Source organism: Rattus norvegicus, chromosome 11 (genome assembly GCF_036323735.1).
Source record: "Rattus norvegicus strain BN/NHsdMcwi chromosome 11, GRCr8, whole genome shotgun sequence".
NCBI lineage: Eukaryota > Metazoa > Chordata > Mammalia > Rodentia > Muridae > Rattus > Rattus norvegicus.
The window spans coordinates 75,962,826-75,979,300 of record NC_086029.1 but is presented as its reverse complement, the minus strand read 5'-3'; the positions used below and the strand labels follow the sequence as shown (position 1 = coordinate 75,979,300).

Here is a 16,475-nt window from a genome sequence, read left to right as displayed (position 1 = left end):
TGGGGCTGGAGAGGGCTCGGCAGTTAACAGCTCCTCTTGCTGAGGGCCCCAATTCAGTTCCCAGCACCCACGTGGTGCCTGGGCATCAGATGCCCTGTTCTGCAGGCATCAGACACGCATGTGATCAGAACATGCATGCAGGCATAATACACATACAAATAAAAAATACCCAAACCAACACAAACAGCAAAACTTTTAAAAGCCAGAGGTGACATGTGCCTTCTTCCTAAAGTAATAACAGCGGTCTGACTCATCCAAAACTAGTGATACACGCTCCACCTCTACAGTGACGCACTTGCTCTAACAAAGTTGTGCCTCCTCCAATAAGGCCACACCTCCTAATAGTGCCCCATGGGCCAAGCATTCAAACCACCACAGTGATCTTTAAGAATTTAGTAGGCAAGAAGTTGTGCAGTCAGCAAAAAGAAAAACAGTTTTCAGTGGCTTTCACTGAAAGGATATCTTTTATTCAGTATGATGTGTGATGTGTGATATGTGATGTGTGTGTGTGTGTGTGTGTGTGTGTGTGTCTGTGTGTCTGTGTGTGTGTGAGTGTGTGTGTCTGTGTGTGTTTGTGTGAGTATGTGTGTGTGTCTGTCTGTGTGTGAGTATGTGTGTGTGTGTCTGTCTGTGTGTGTCTGTGTGTCTGTGTGTCAGTGTCTGTGTGTGTGTCTATGTATGTGAATGTGTGTGTGTCTGTGTGTCTCTGTGTGTGTTTGTGTGTGAGTGTACGTGTGTGTGTGAGTGTATGTGAGTGTGTGTGTGTGTGTGCGCGCGCGCGTGCGTGTATGTTTATTCCAACTCATACATTCCTCCCAGGACATCTCAGGAAAACTAAATATGAGTGTCAAAACTAACACTGAGGGGCATACCTGTAAATATCTTCGTCTGACTGGAGAGGTACTTGATGTAAATGATAGAAAATACCCCAGCACAGAATGATGGATCCCATACTCTCACTGCCAAAGTAGCCAAGAAACTGAGACTAGACAGCTCATGGGGCTAAGGGCAAACCTCACATTGCCCCTACCGAAGGAACAGCAATCAATGGCTCCCAGTGATGTATTGCTGTGTCTATAGATCAGTTCTCTGCTCAGCCCTCATTGGAGAAGATTCTCTTTGCAGTAGGTGGGAGTTAACACAGAGACTCACAACCGGACATACACAAGGAGTGAGGGACTTTGGATGACTCAGGTCTAAATGGAATGTGTTTATCAAGATCCTCTGCTCAGGGCTCAGGAACCTGTTTGGAAGAAAAGGCAGAAAGATTCTAAGAGTCAGGGGTGGTGGATGAGTCCAAGGAAGCATGACCGACTGATACACATAGGAACTAAGAGTGGTCATGGCAGCAGATACAAGACCTGCACGTGCTCAGAGTCCCAGAACTGCGAGGGGGAAGGAGAGACAGGATCCCACCATTAATCAAGAAGCTGTTTGCAACTGTTACTTGTTGGAAAATGAAAATGGGTGTAGCAACCTCACTTCACGGTGTGTTTGCTTTTGTTCTCTTCTCTTCTGTCTTATTCTCATTTGATATGTCTTATTTTTTTACTTTTATTTTTGTATTTGTGATTTTTGAGAGAAAGAAACAGAAAGACAGAGACAGATTAAGAAACAGAAACAGAGAGAGAGAGAACAAAACTTGTCCCTGCCAAGGGACATGTGGAGAAGGACAGAGAAGATATCAGAAAACACTTTCAGTCCTGGGGAAAGTGAAAGGGAGGCAAGGGAGCTCCAAGAGGAACCTTTGGAGCTAAATATTTAGAAAGTGTGGGAGAGCAAAGGTGAGTCATGCAGTAATGTGGCCGTGCCACAGGCAGGAATCCCAGACAGCCATGGCGAGTCTTTGGAGCAAGAAAGAACAAGGTGTTCCACAGATTAGGCTGGGAAGTTTATCAGAGACAGGGTGAATAGCCAGTTCCTCTTAGATAGGAGAGGGAGACAAATCCTGGACAGGAATGGCCGGTGGCAAAGAAGAGGCTGATCCCTGAGTGCTGGATCAGAACGAAAGTTCAAGACCTTGAATGCCTGGAGATTAGACACTAGAATTCAGGAGAGAGTGCTAAGAGATGACAGAGCAGCCTAATGGCATGCACCTTTACACCCCGCACTCAGGAGGCAGAGGCAGGAAGAACTCTTGTGAATTCAAGGCCAGCTTGGTCTACGTAGTGAGGTCCAGGTCTGCCAAGACTACATAGTGAGACCCTGGAGAGGAGAGGGAGAGGGAGAGAGGGAGAGGGAGAGAGGGAGAGGGGAGAAGGAGGGGGAGAGGAAGGAGAGGGAGAGGGAGGAGAAGGGGGAGAGGAAGGAGAGGGAAGAGGAGAGGGAGAGGGAGGAAAGAGAGAGGGAGGGGGAGAGGGAGGAAAGGGAGAGGGAGGAGGAGAGGGAGAGGGAGGAAAGGGAGAGGGAAGAGGGGAGGGAGAGGGAGGAGGAGAGGGAGAGAAGGAGGGGGAGGGAGGGAAGGAGAGAGGGAGGGAAGAGGGAGGAAAATGGGGCCCAAGAGAAACCAGGACTTGGATTAATTCCTTAAGGCAGCATGAGGCAAGAACAGACCATTGGTTGGTGCAAAAAGAATCAGAAAAATGGTCACAAGCTGCGGTTTGGGCACAATAAATAAATGAGGGTGACACAGCTGCCTGAGCAACTGGAACAAACCAGAATGGGAGGTTGACTAAGCCAACAGCATAATCCTTGAGGACTTTTCAGGGCTCATTCTGTCCTGCTCCCACCCCCAGACTCAGGAAGGCCAGGCTGTCTGACCTTGGCTTGTAACTGGGGGCACCCTTAAGAGCCTGCCTGCCCAGAGGCTCTCTGGGGTCTTGCCCAGGAGAGGGGCCATCACGGTGTCTGCATTTTACTCTTCCCCAGGTCCTTTGCTGTCCTGTGTCCTGACCATCCCAGCCACAAGCCAACTTCTGAGTCAGGAGTATTTGGGAGGTAAAATTCCTTGGGTGCTCAGCTTAGCTAATCGGCCCTCAGTCAGCTACTGTGAGCAGAGCTGACACTGCGTGGGGGGGCCCACCCCCAGGAAAACAATACCACCCTGGCTTGGTGGATCGATCTTATAATTTTAGCACTCAGGATGCTGAGGCGGTAGGGACTATGGGTTGGAGTCTAGTCTAACCTATACCAAGAATTGCAAAAACCCCGAGATGCACAGGGGAAGAGAGAGACTGTGCCTCAAAAAAATCAACAAATCAGCAAAATGAATGGATGATTACAAGCACAAAAGAGAGGTACCAGAGAAGATGTGCATTTATGAGGGGAAACGGAAAAAAGAAATCACGAGAGATTACAAATGTTAGGAAAGATGAATCAAATGTCACAAAGACCTGAAAAATAATATAACACTTAAATCAATCATGTAGCAAACTAGTCAGATTGTGCTTGGAGAAAGGGCCCTTCTAGGATAAGGGCCAAGGAAAGACGAAAAACATAACTCCCTCTCTAACCCCATCAGAAGAAGGCAATTACGTGAAGGGGCTCACATGGGGGTGTCCATAGCCCCTCTGCCCCTGATTACTACAAACTGCTCAGCCTCAACTTGCAGGAGGCTGCACGGTAACCTTCCCTCTTGATCCTCTGCCCACCCCAAAGGGCTCCCAATGGGACCAGGGTCAGACTTACAAAGAAAGTGTTTAGGGTCTTTTTGGAGCATGTGAGGAATGGTGGGTTTGTCCCCTAGGGACAAATGGCCTGCTGACTCATTCAGCTGCTGTCCTATTGAGCGTGGACGTCAGACACCCATGGAGACAGAGCTGCATTAAAGGGTTGACTGCTTTGATTTTCCGTACAGCTTGCCATACTCAAAGGAATTAAATAAAACACTGGGGGAAAACAAGTAAGACATAAGGAAGAACTGGCAGCCTCTCCTTTTCCTACAGAGATGTTGCTGTTGGTGAAGATGTAATACAGTCTGTTGAGGGTGCTTATGTGGCACCATACAGGGTCACACCGGCCAGCTTCCAAGAGGACAGCGGGCTGCAAGCAGAGGGCAGAGCAAACAGAGTGATGTGTAGCCCAGGGCTGCTTGCAGGAGGTGAACGGACTGTTACCTAACCACTTATTGGTATCCTCCAAGTTGAAGAAGGTTGCACAGAAAAAAAAAACTATTATGCTCATCATAAAAGACGTGGCACACGTTTAAAAACAAACAACAGAAACCCCCAAACCTAGAAGCACATCACTTCCCAAAGGAGACCGGCAAAGGTGTTTAACCTCTTTATACCCATTAGAAAACAATGCAAATCAAAAGTAAAACACGACACTGCCCCACGTTCGTTAGGATGGTAACCCTCTCCAAGGCACTGGCAATGGTTCAGGGAAACCGGGGTTCTCTGCTGGGGCAGTGTGAAATGGTACCACCACTATTAAAAAAATGGCACCACAGTTCTCAACCGATGAATAATAGAATCACTACGTTATTGACAACCATTTCTAGGTCTAAGTAAAAACAACTGAAATTGGCATCTTGAAGAGATGTTGGGGCTGGGGATTTAGCTCAGTGGTAGAGCGCTTGCCTAGCAAGCACAAGGCCCTGGGTTCGGTCCCCAGCTCTGAAAAAAAGGAAAAAAAAAAAAAAGAGATGTTTCCACAGCCTTGGATGGCTTTGTTCAGCAGACCAAGAAGGTGTAAGGAATTCATGTGCCTCACCAGATCGAATGGTGGGCCAAGGATTTGGCTTTCATGGTAGAGCTCTCGCCTTGATTGTACGCCCTAAGTACCACCAGGAAAACTACTGATCCCTTCGAAGAATGAACCAACAAGGTGGTGAAGTACTGGTTAACCCTGGAAGGAAGTCAATCCTACAATCCTACCATGTGCTATAGTACCGTGTACTGTAAGGTGCTACCATGTGCTATGGTACCATGTACTGTGAGGTGCTACCATGTGCTATGGTACCATGTACTGTAAGGTGCTACTGCCTTGAGGACAGTATGCTAAACGAAATGCACCAACTGCAAAACAAACCACGTGTGGTTTTTCTTTAAACGAGACATATGCATAGCCTGACTCAAAGAAACAGAAAGCATTTAAATAGTTGCAGAGGAAAGGAGTGGAGAGGTGTTTCGTGGGCACACAGATTTGATGTCACAGGATGAAGACTTGCACAACAGTGTCAACATGCTTACCATGAGTAAACCACAGTGAATTGTTAAGGGCAGATTCTGGGAGAAGGGCAGTCACTGCCCTCAGCTTGTACACCGATGACCTTCATCAGTTTCCAGTGGATTGATAGATAGTTCCAGGCTCACGGCCGAATAGAGAGCCCTGGTTAAACTAAATGGCCACGAAGCCTGAAAGACAGGACTCTGGAGAAGGGGCTGGTAGGGTTGAGGGAGGGGGTTGCTGGGGAGGGAATGAAATAAAAGAAGGTATGGGGAGGGAGTTGTCAGAATACAATATATGCATATATGAAATGGTCAACGAACAAAACTAATTCAAAAAAATAGTTAAGTGGCTGAGGATGTGAGTCTGGGTAGAAGTTTGCCTACCATGAGGGAGAGCCTGAGTTCAAACCTAGCATTGCTAAAAATCCAGAAATTATTGTAATAAAAATTTGAGTACTTTTAACCCTATTTAAAATTGAAAAACAAAAAACTAGAACAAATGTGGATCAAACATTTAAAGACTTTTACAAGAAAAACCTATATAGTGATCTGATTTAAGAATGCTGCCTTGTGTGCTGACGGAGTCGACCAGAATAGGGAGGCCAGAGAAGCAGCCTGGAGGAGCCAGTAGCTGGAGTTCAGTGCAGAGAATGTGGGATCTACAGGAAGCCATGGCCACCCAACCATCTAGATCTGTGTCAGAAAATTCTGTGTGGTCGGAGCCTCGAGGTTAAGATGCTTCACCTTCCTTGTTATGTCATTTCCTTATCCCAGTACAGGAATCTAGAACTGGGCTTATCTCCAGAGAGTGCTGTGCTAGCTTTAGGGACTGCACGGTCACCTGGGAGCTTCTCAGCTGCCTCAGATCTGACTCTGACAGGCTCTCTGTGACACTGATGTCACAGGTGTGCCTGCCATCAGGGAAAAAAGGATGGACCTCAGAAATCCGGCTAATGTGGTACACAAAGAGGTATTATGGAGGTGGCCGCTCGGATAACACATCTTTCAATAGACCCTGAAACGACTCACGTTATAACCAGTTTTTAAAGCCAATCTACAAAGAGACAGGTCTTTGCCTGGAAGGAGGCTGTGAAAGGACACTGGTCTCCCAATGAGTCACAACTCAAAACTTGTGGTGGGGATCACTGCAGTTATATGAGGAGACTACACAACTTTGAGATATAAGTAGCAGCCTAATTGAAGGCAGAGGAGAAACTGCAGTGGAGCCCTGGTCTTACGACAGAACCCATCGGAGACACCAGGGTGCGTGCATCACGCCTGCATAAATAACAGAGCGGCAGGGTGTAGAGAAAATAAAAACCAACTCAACGACCAAAGTGGGGAAGCGGAACTTACTTATAAGACTACCAACTTTGTCCAACGAGGGGAGAAGATGGGTAAAAGTGTTGACTAACATTTACACAGTATAGATTAACATTTGCTATTTGCAAAATGATTTCAAGTCATGACTTCATGCAGAGATGCTCTATGCAGAGCAGGGTTTGAGGTAACCTGAGGAGCTCTGAGGTGTGCCTGTGTTAATGAAGGCACTCGGGCTGGACCCCCCCCCCCCCCCCCGCCATCCCACTTCTCTGGTTAATCCGTGCTTTAAACGGATAGACTTCCCCAAGTTGAGAGGAAGTAGATTAGTTTTGAAATGGTTTACGTAAATGAAGCGCTCCTCCCCCTTAGCCCTGGCATGGAGATGACCTCTAGAGGTCATTTAGAGAGCAACCCCCAAGTCATGTATTCTGGCGGAACTCAGCTGCTATCAATGAAAGCTGGCCTTTGTGCTCGCTGGCCTCAGTCAACAAATGTGAGAGGTCAGATGGCTTGCGGCTCTGCCTGGATGTGGATGAGTGTTGGCATGGCTGGCAGTACAAGTACACCTTGTACCCCCGACCAGTTTCTAACATGTCATCACAGCCTCAGATTTCGTGCCTGTCTCTACGGTCATGCCCAGTGCCCTAACACCCATGGCTTTACACTTTAACCCCTCAGAGAGACTGAGAGCTATTTTGTGCTCCCATGGGTTTAGATTTGCTTCTTTGTCTCATGTATGGGGGAAACTATTGTCTACGTGTCCAGGGAATGCAGGAGGTGTGTGTGGTGGGTGGATGAGCAGGGTCTACAGAGCAGGGTATTTTCCTCAGCCTCCTCCAAACAGACTGTGTGGGAGGTCCCATGTAGGGGACCTCACTGACAGCTCAGGACCAGCACCAACACATGGGGTGGCTCTCAGGCTCAGTATTGGTCACAGCAGCCCTGTCACTCGAGCTGATGTCATTTCTTTTCTCTATTTCTGTTCTTTTCATGAGAAAACCAAGGGTTTCCCTTCTGAGGGTCCCAGCGGCCATTGGGCCATTTCTGCTTGGGATAAGCCACCTAACAGGAAGTTCACTCACCATGAAGATGAAAACCCTTCAAATATTTCTCCCAGAAGTTCTGAAGATGCTGAGCCAGAAGCAGTTACAATGGGAGAGATTCTGCCTTTTCCAGCGCCTTACAGCCATACAGGGAATCAGAGACCAAAGGTCTCTCCGCTCCTCCTACCTCCTGCATGCACGCGCGCGCTCGCGCACACACACACACACACACACACACATGCATATGCACACGCACATGCACATGCACATGCACGCACACGCACATGCACACATACGCGCGCACACACGCACACACACACACACACACGCACACACATGCACACGCACACCACAGAACCTCCTTAACTCAGACTCACCAGCAGGGCCTGTAGAATCTGGGGTCCACTGCTCCTTCCCTCTGTTCACCCCATTTGCAAACCTGACACAACTCACCCCGTTGTCTTGTCACTACTTTAATGCCTATTTAAAAATAAAGACTTTAAAACTCCTTTTACTATAAGAGGGGGGTCTGTCTATAGGCTCACGATAGCATCAAACTCATGACCTCCTGCCTCTGCCTTCAGAGGTGCTGGATTTCAGGGAGGCAGGATTTTTTTCTGTACCCAGCTTCCTAGAACTACTCCTTAAGACATAGCTCCAAGCCCTGACTTTGAAAGAGCTCCTTTCTCTCTGTGGAGCATGTGTGTGAACTACATGCGTGTTAACTACATGTGTGTGAACTACATGTGTGTGAACTACATGCTCATAAGCATATTCATTTTCTCTCACTAATCTGTCATTTATTATAGAAGTCTCCCAACTCTGACCCCATAAGATTGAGAAGGTATTTTCCTTCTCTCTTTCCTCCTCTCTCTCTCTCTCTCTCTCTCTCTCTCTCTCTCTCTCTCCACACACACACACATGCACACACACACATGTCGGGAGGAGGAGACAGAGACAGAGAGACTAAGAGAGGCTAAAAAGCATTTGCTAAAACTCAGGATTTTTAAATTCTTGGTTAATCAGGAGGAAGAGACAAGGACTTCATGAGCTCAGTGCATGGCATTTTCTAGAAATCTCTATACATAGAAAAGCTTCTCATCAAAGTGAAAATAAAAGTTTTATCACTAGTACCACACACAAAGGGTTGTTTCCTCTGGACCTGGAGCCTGGGATGATACAGGAGCACCAGAGGCGAAAGGGTTAAAGATGAGGTCGTGGCCTTCAGCAAGAACCAGGGTGTCCTCAGGGTCATAGCTCAGTGTGATGCCACAGAGGCCAGCACAGCAGCTCAGAGCCTTTTCTGGTGTGGCTCCAGGTGAGGTAGGAAGAAATAGCTGCGTTGAGAATCCCTGATAAGCCCATACTCAAATTTACTTGAGTTCCGATTTATACCACCTGTGTGGTCCCTGACTGACCCCCAGGCTAATGGTGGGTCTACTTAGTACTGACTCTAGGGGAAAGTGAGTCAGTCACAACTTAAAAGACCCCACAGAGAAGGTGCCAGGAAATAGGAACTTACAATATGAAAGTAAAGTTAAGAACATGGCAAGAATGTTGAATTTCTATGTGCAGCACTCCTTAGAATTACAGCATCCAGGGCTTGTGGAGATGGCTCCATGGTTAAGAGCGCTGGCTGCTGTCCTAGGAGACCAGGGTTTGATTCCCAGCACCCACACAGCAGTTCACAAACATCTGCAATTCCAGTTCCAGGGAATTCAGTGCCCTCTTCTGGCTTCATGGACATCAGGCACACACACGGTACACCGACAACATGCAGGCAAGACAACCCACAAATAAAAATAAATCTCAAAAGGTAAGCGAAGAAGTCTGGCATACAGACCACTTGAGAGAATACATCAGCCCGAGCCTGTTCTCTGACATGGATATTGTCCATTATAAGCATGGCGGCCATGACAAAAAGCTATATAAGAAAGGAAGGGATAAAAATCTACTGTATATAAAAATATGACTGACTATCTAGAAATTCCAAAGGAATCTATCACAACCTTTAAGAGAACTCAATATAGTACCCAGATAAAATAGCTAAAACCAAAATAGATCTCCAGGAGAAACAGAAAATATGAAGTCCACAGTGGGCTCAGGGGAGGGTCTAAGAAGACAAGTACATTGCTGTGGTGACAAAGGTAATGTCTCAAACGAGTCAGGGAAAGATGAACCTTAGTAACCCATTGAAATGCATGGCATGGGAACTATAAACCTATTTCTAAGTGACAAAGGTTTGCTAAAATACCTTTCATAATTCTAGAGGCTGGAAAAAAAAGCCACCTTAAATAAGCTTTCCAGAGCAAGACCAAGGGCAGAAAACAAGCTTGCCTGTGTCTACTCCATTGTAGTTGGATGTTACAAGTCGAACACATGACACAGAATATGACTCTGGACTAAAGGATTAACTCCAAGTGTTAGCAACAGGCTCCTTTAGATGAGGAAAAGGGCTCGATACAAGACGAACTAAGGCTGGGCAGGAAGCCACGTACTTGTGGTGCCAGCATTTAGGAGGCAGAGGCAGGAAGGTCAGGAGTTCAAGGCTAGCTGTAGTTACATAGCAAGACTGAGGCCAACGTGGGTTACACAGGGCCTTGTTTCAAAAAACTGAAGAAACAGAAAAGATGAGCTGAGGATATGAAGAGGCAACGTACGAAAGAGAAACACATTATAGAATTATAGAAAAAGAATACTCAGCTGGGCCTAGAGAGATGGTTCAGAGGTTAAGAGCACTCACAGCTCTTGCAGGGGACCAGAGTTTGACGCCGAGAGCCCACGTGGCAGTTGGCAACCACAGGGAACTCAAGTTCCAGGACACCCAAAGCTTCTGATCTCTGTGGGTTCCTGCACATAGGGTGCATATATGGACACTGGGATCAGACACATGGCCGCAAAATTAAATACTTTTTAAAAGAAAGCCCTTCAGTTTATAACTAAGGAAATGGAAATCCTGCTCTAGTCACACTGGTCAGGAAATGATAATGGCTTAGGTTTCTACTAACTGACGACTAGAAAATGTGGCTTATGTATGCAGTGTGGTATTACCCAGCTGTAAAGGAAATGAAACCTGTAGGTAAATGGGTGTAGCTAGAAGTAATCATTCTGAGTGAGGGGACAGAACGACAAGTGACACAGTTTGTTTCTCGTATGTAGAATATTTACATGCGTGTGTTTAAGTTGTGGTACCTATAGAAGGCAGATGATTAGTAAGGCGGCGTGGAGGAGGGGTCTCGAGGAAGGGGGTTAGAGCGAGGTGGTGTGAAGGGAAAGGGGGAATAATGGAATAGGAAGGGTTAAATGGGGTTCGAGCTGGGAAGGCAGGCTGGAGGAGGGGGTAGGGGAAGGATATATGGCTCGAAAGACCTTTGGGGAAGTCACACGCAAACATACGCAGTGAGAGCTCCCTCAAATGTATGTGTATTAAAGAATTTTAAATGGAGCTACCCTACAATGACAGAAGAGGAACACCGATGGCTTTCCCCGGGCACCACAGGCTATAATATAAAAATCCCAGGGCTGGGTATGGGCTACCCGTATTCAAGTTGTTGGTCAAGGCAGTTTTGCAGACCTTCCCCCAAATATATAGGCTGTTGTCGTTGCTCTTTGTTCCTCCCTCCAGAATTTGATGGTGAGACCCTAGTGCTACAGACACAGCGTATGTACATACGTCATGGGACATGGAGGATTCAAGCTCGTACTGACCCGGAAATGTCATCCCTACTGCCTAACTTTAGTGGTGCTGAAAGGCTCTGTGCATGCAACTAGGGGAGAAAAGGCATCCACAGCCCTACCCTGCAAGCGAGCCAGCCCTTCAAGCTGTCGTAAAGATTAGTTGGACAATATACGCGCAGTGCTACAACAATGGCGGGGATGTTACGGGAGTGAGCAACAACTTTCTAATTTCTAATTGGATTAAAGGTCCACCTCACCAGGCAGAAGGCAAACCTGGTACTATTGGGCCAAAACTGCATGGCTGGCTAGGTGATAGGCTTTAAAGGGGAACCCGATATTATTGTCCTGCTAAATAGACATACTATTAAACCGAGCCCGAACTTCTTATCTTCAAGACCATAGATTAGTGAATCTTTCAACCCTCATCAGAGAAGGCTTTATCCTGCAGTGGCTGGTGATTGATTGGTGCAATAAGGAGACGGTGGGGTGCTCAGCTCTAAATGAACAGCCATGTCACCCTTCTTCCTCCAAGGCTCAGGGATCGTCACAGAAGAGGGTGGCAGAAAGGTTGTAAGAACCAGCGGTAGTGGACCGTGCAGGGAGCCAGTATTTGCCATCAAGCTTGAAGACTTGAGTTCCTTCCCTGGAACCCACATAGTGGAAGGAGAGAACGGACTCCCACCATTTATCCTCCGACCTCCCACAAAACTTTTAACAATAAACTTTAAAAATAAACACTAAAATATCTTAAGGCGGTTAAAATAAATGAGGCAGGTTTTTATGTGGATGTGGAAGATCTCTAAGCCATGTGTGGTGCAGAAACAACACGAATCACATGACAGTTGGGTTTCTCAGTACATGAATGAAAAGGCTGTGTGCACGCAGCTAGGGGAGACAAAGCACGTTGTGCTGGCTGCTTCGGTGGGAGACAGAGACTAGGAGAAGTACTTAGCTGTGTCTACACTGCTTTTTCATTCCACACGGAGCATGCAATCAGTCAGCAATCGCTTGACAATTTGAACAGTGACCACCTACAATTAGTCTAATTAGTTTTGTAGTGGTCTATATGTTTATTTCACAATTGTTTAGCATCAAGTTGGTTACCTTTCAACTAGTTGGCAACGTTTTCTGGGAAGGAACATTTGCTTCCGCTGTTATAGGGCAAAAACAGCCTCATGACTTTGTGTTCCAATAAAACTTTATTGATAAAAAAAAAAAAAAACAGCTGATGGGGCAGATTTGGCCGGTGAGCTATAACCTGGTGATCCAAGTTTAGATTAAGTTCATTATATAACTAAAACATTTTTAGCAAGTACTTTGGTGTATAAAAAAAAATAGTCTATATACCAATGGGGTAAGCCATAGCCTCAGAGGCTTTGCTTAGAATACTTTAGACTCTGGCCATGTCATTAGAGACCAAGGATTCACCTCAGTGTAGATAATTCATCCACCTTTCCTTTGCCTTCCCAGCAGCAATGAAAAACAGCCAGGTGTGCACAAGGGACAGTGCCACAGAGGGAAGGGTTGGTGGCCTTGGAGGTATCTCCTAAGGTAGCTTTGGATGTAGAGAAGCCTTAAAGCCGTGTCTCTGGCCTATGCCTCAGGCTGTTGTCTGGGACAGGGAAAGGCCCTAGGGTGCTGAATGTAACAGGAATGGCTCTGATGAGCAGGTAGAAACGGGAGAAAACAGCACTCTAAAGCCGAACGCTGTACAAAGGCACCAGTACTGAGGACGATAAAGATATAGTGAGTGCTGAGACACTGCTAACCGGGATGTGAGGCCTTGTGACCATCCTGCTGCCGTCTCTGTCCCTGAAGCTGCCAGCACTAACCTGACAAGCTCCAGGAGCCAGTGCTAACAGTTCCTGGTCCTCACAGTGTTCAGCAGTGGCATTTCCTAGGACAGGGACTCCAACCCTGTCACAGAGGGGCTCGGCTGCCTGTGTAATGCCTGATATCGCATACACAGGGCTTCTGTTGTGATGCTTCCTCGCAGCACCAATGCAGGCAGGCCAGGTAGCAGGGTGCCCAGGCTCCACAACTGTCTTCACGCTTTGTTTAAGTCAGAGGAGATGAGAAAAGAAAAAGGTGCCACTGTCCTCCATACTCCACCCCATTGCCGACCTCTGACTTCATTTGTGCTCCCATAAACCTTCTGTACAGAGGCAGAGGGCATCTGACTCCTAGAGAGAGAAAGAAGGCAAATATCATACCTGTTAGGTGGCCACTGCTTTTGTTGGATTTCTCCCTTGGGGTCCACTTTGAAGGGTGAGGGATGATGTTTCTGCCCAGAGCTCAGCACCCCTGCTGCAGCCTCCTGGTTGCATACAGAAGTCTCAGCTTAAGTCTTTGGTGTTTCGTATGGGCCGAGGTCAGGCTCCCAGGGAGAGGCCGATGTCCTGCTAGACAAATGAGCAGTCTCTACCTCTGATTCCCCCCCTCAGCTAAGCTACAGTGTCCACGGGCGCAGAAACTATACTTGTTCTTGCCCACATTACACCCCAGGTCCAATGTAGTAAGAGGCCCCAGTTGGCACTCCTAAGTCCCAAGTCCAGCACCTGAACTAGCAATGACCAGATTACCGTATTTACTCTTGTTATATACCCTTCCCTTTTTTTCATAGCTGCCTTCACTGTAAAACATATAAGGAAGGGGAAGTGTGTTTTAAGGGTCTAAGTAATTCTGGGCCAACGTCTGCCCTCTGCCTCTCTGAGGGTGCTTTTGCCACTGGAGGTAAAGTGTCTTTGAATGTATAGCTCCTAACACTTTTTATTCCTAAGTCAGTTTCCTGGACAGCAGTATTTTACATGAAAGTGAGTTAAAGGCCACACAGACACGTTGGCTTTTGGAGGGAGAGCGAGGGAGGGGCAGCAAAGGAGATGGCTGTGAGACAGATTTGACCTTGCAGTTCCAACCACAGGGCAGAAAGCTGGCTGGGACTACCAGGAACTGAGTGAGGGCTTTTCTTCCCTCAGACCCTTCTAGAAGCAGATTGTCTAGTGAGCTCTGGGGAAAGAGGACATCAGCAGGTGTTATGCCCTGGGCCCTGGGCGCTGGTGCCTAACTGGCTGGGAAGACTGAGAGGAGACACTTATTTCCGAGACTGGGAGCAGGTCTTTTTGTGGACTGACCAGCACTTTTGTAGCTGAGATGAATGGGCGGGATTCCAGCTCAGACAGGGCACCTGGCCAGAAGTCCTGGGGCCACAGGTAAATTATTACAGCTTTTATCATCTCTCACATACAAAGGTCTCTGTTTACCTCTCGGATAAAAATGGCAAGTTATTTACAGCAGAGACAGGGGATCCAGGACAAGTTAGGAACTTACCAGAGGAAAGAAATGCTCTTCAGCTTCTGAGGGGATTGTCTGGTCTCTCTTCCTCTGCAGATGCTGTATGGAGCTCTAGATGGTATAAGAGACGCAGGCTGCCAGGTGCCAACATTTATATGGGTAGGGCTTCATTTGGAAGTGAGTTAAAACACCCAGTATGTGGTAGTTACTAAAATCCCCAGACTGGTGGCCCAGAGAGGAGCCTGAGTCACTCCGATGCATGGCTGGAAGGAGGAGAAGCTGGAGCCCTGACCTCTACTCCACCTACCTTAACCAGAACTATGAGCTCCGGCACCATCCACCAGGGCCAAGCCTAGGCAGTCAGCATCCTTGGTAAAATTCGATAAAAACATACATATAAACAAAATCCTAAATTAAAAAAAAAAAACTAAGAGAGCCACCTAAATTCATGACACGCTAATGGTGTAAGTTCAGGAGAAGCTGAAGGAAGGGGCGAGGTGGTCCCAGGACCTTCAGAGCCCAGAGGTGCCATGGGGTAGACCAGAGGGACCATCTCCTTTTTGTGTTTTGTTCTTTGTTTTCGTTTTGTTTTGTTTTGGAGGACATATGCCCTGGTTTTCTTTCTGTTGCTGTGATAAGTACCATGATCAAAAGCAACGTAGGGGAAGAAAGGTTTATTTAACTTATTCTTCCAGGACCCGAGAACTTGAGGTGGAATCTGTGGAGGAATGCTGCTTACTGGCTTCATCCCCTGGCCTGCTCCCCCTGACTTACTCCCCTGGTTCCCCCACTCCCCACCCTCCCACCCCAACCCCCACCCTCCCACCCCACCCCCCACCCTCCCATCCCACCCTCCCCCCTCCCCCCCACCCTCCTACCACCCCCCCCCACCTCCACCCGGTCCTGCTCGCCCTGGCCTGCTCGCCCTGGTCTGCTCATCCTGGCCTGCTCACCCTGGCCTGCTCACCCTGGCTTGTCAGTTTCCCTTGTAACCTTATAAAGCCTGTTTTCTATTCATATCATAAATTTTTTTCCTCCCCACAACTCCTTTTAAAGTTATCCTCAAAGCTGGTTGGGGTAGAACGCAGGTCTTCTAATAGTGTGTGAGATCGATTTGTAAGTTTTAAATATTTTCAATTCATACTCTTGACTCTCACAAAAATCAGGAACATGCCTGTTTGTGAAGAGTGGTTTTTTTTTTTTTTTTATCATTGTTGTTGCTAATTGCTGTGCGTCGCTGGACAAGACAGGCTCCACTGTGGCTTCTTCATAAGTACTTGCAGTGTGTTTTGACCATGGTCACTTCCCTGTGAGGAATCCTCTCTCGGCACCCTGCCTTCTCTTCTATAAAGAATGTGTTCTATGCTAACTGTGTTTGGGAAAGGGTGACATGCAGACCCTGGGGGTTGTTAGCACTGTTTTCCGATTCTCTCTGGCTCATTTTGACTTACCGTCAGCATTTCTTTACAATTTTGTTATTTCATTGACAAATATTGTAATGGATCGTGCAGGACTTTCCTCTCAATGGCCTACTCTTCAGCTCTCTTCTACTGGTAGTTAATGTGCCATGTGTCAACTGTGTAACCCAGCAACTAACTACTTAAGATAAAAGTGGTTCCTGATGGGTAAACCGCACCTACACTGGGATGACCTGCAAACGAACTATTAGTGCCCACTGGGGAAATCACAGCTGTGAGCTCTCTCTCAGTGCGCTAACTTTTATAAGTGGGAAAATCTATTTAGGGACCTCTGGAAACCATGCCAACAAGATTATTACAGGAGAGTCTAACCTCTGGGTTGCAAGGCTTTTATAGCAGGCAGGTTCTGTACTCACCCAATGTGTTCCCGTCTTAAACCCCACTGAGCAGGCCCGTGCCAAATGCGGACTGCTCTAGTTCTACGTGTATGGACGTTTAGCTGAGCCAAACGCCAGTCCCTGAAGTGCACTGCAGACGAGGTTTAGGCTGAACTTGGCAGTTTCTATGTCATGTTGTGTCTGAGCTAACAAGAAGCACGGTGCTCCAGGGTG

The 16,475-nt window shown here is 47.2% G+C and overlaps 1 protein-coding gene across 1 annotated transcript in view; it reads right to left on the bottom strand.

Annotated features, from left to right (window-relative positions):
- The window catches only part of Nr1i2 (nuclear receptor subfamily 1, group I, member 2), a 41,017-nt gene extending 27,433 nt beyond the window's left edge, over positions 1-13,584 (bottom strand). Inside the window, exon 1 of the mRNA NM_052980.2 lies at positions 13,369-13,584. The gene's annotated coding sequence lies outside the window, so the exon portion shown is untranslated. The remainder of the gene's footprint in view (positions 1-13,368) is intronic.
- Positions 13,585-16,475: the final 2,891 nt, after the last annotated feature.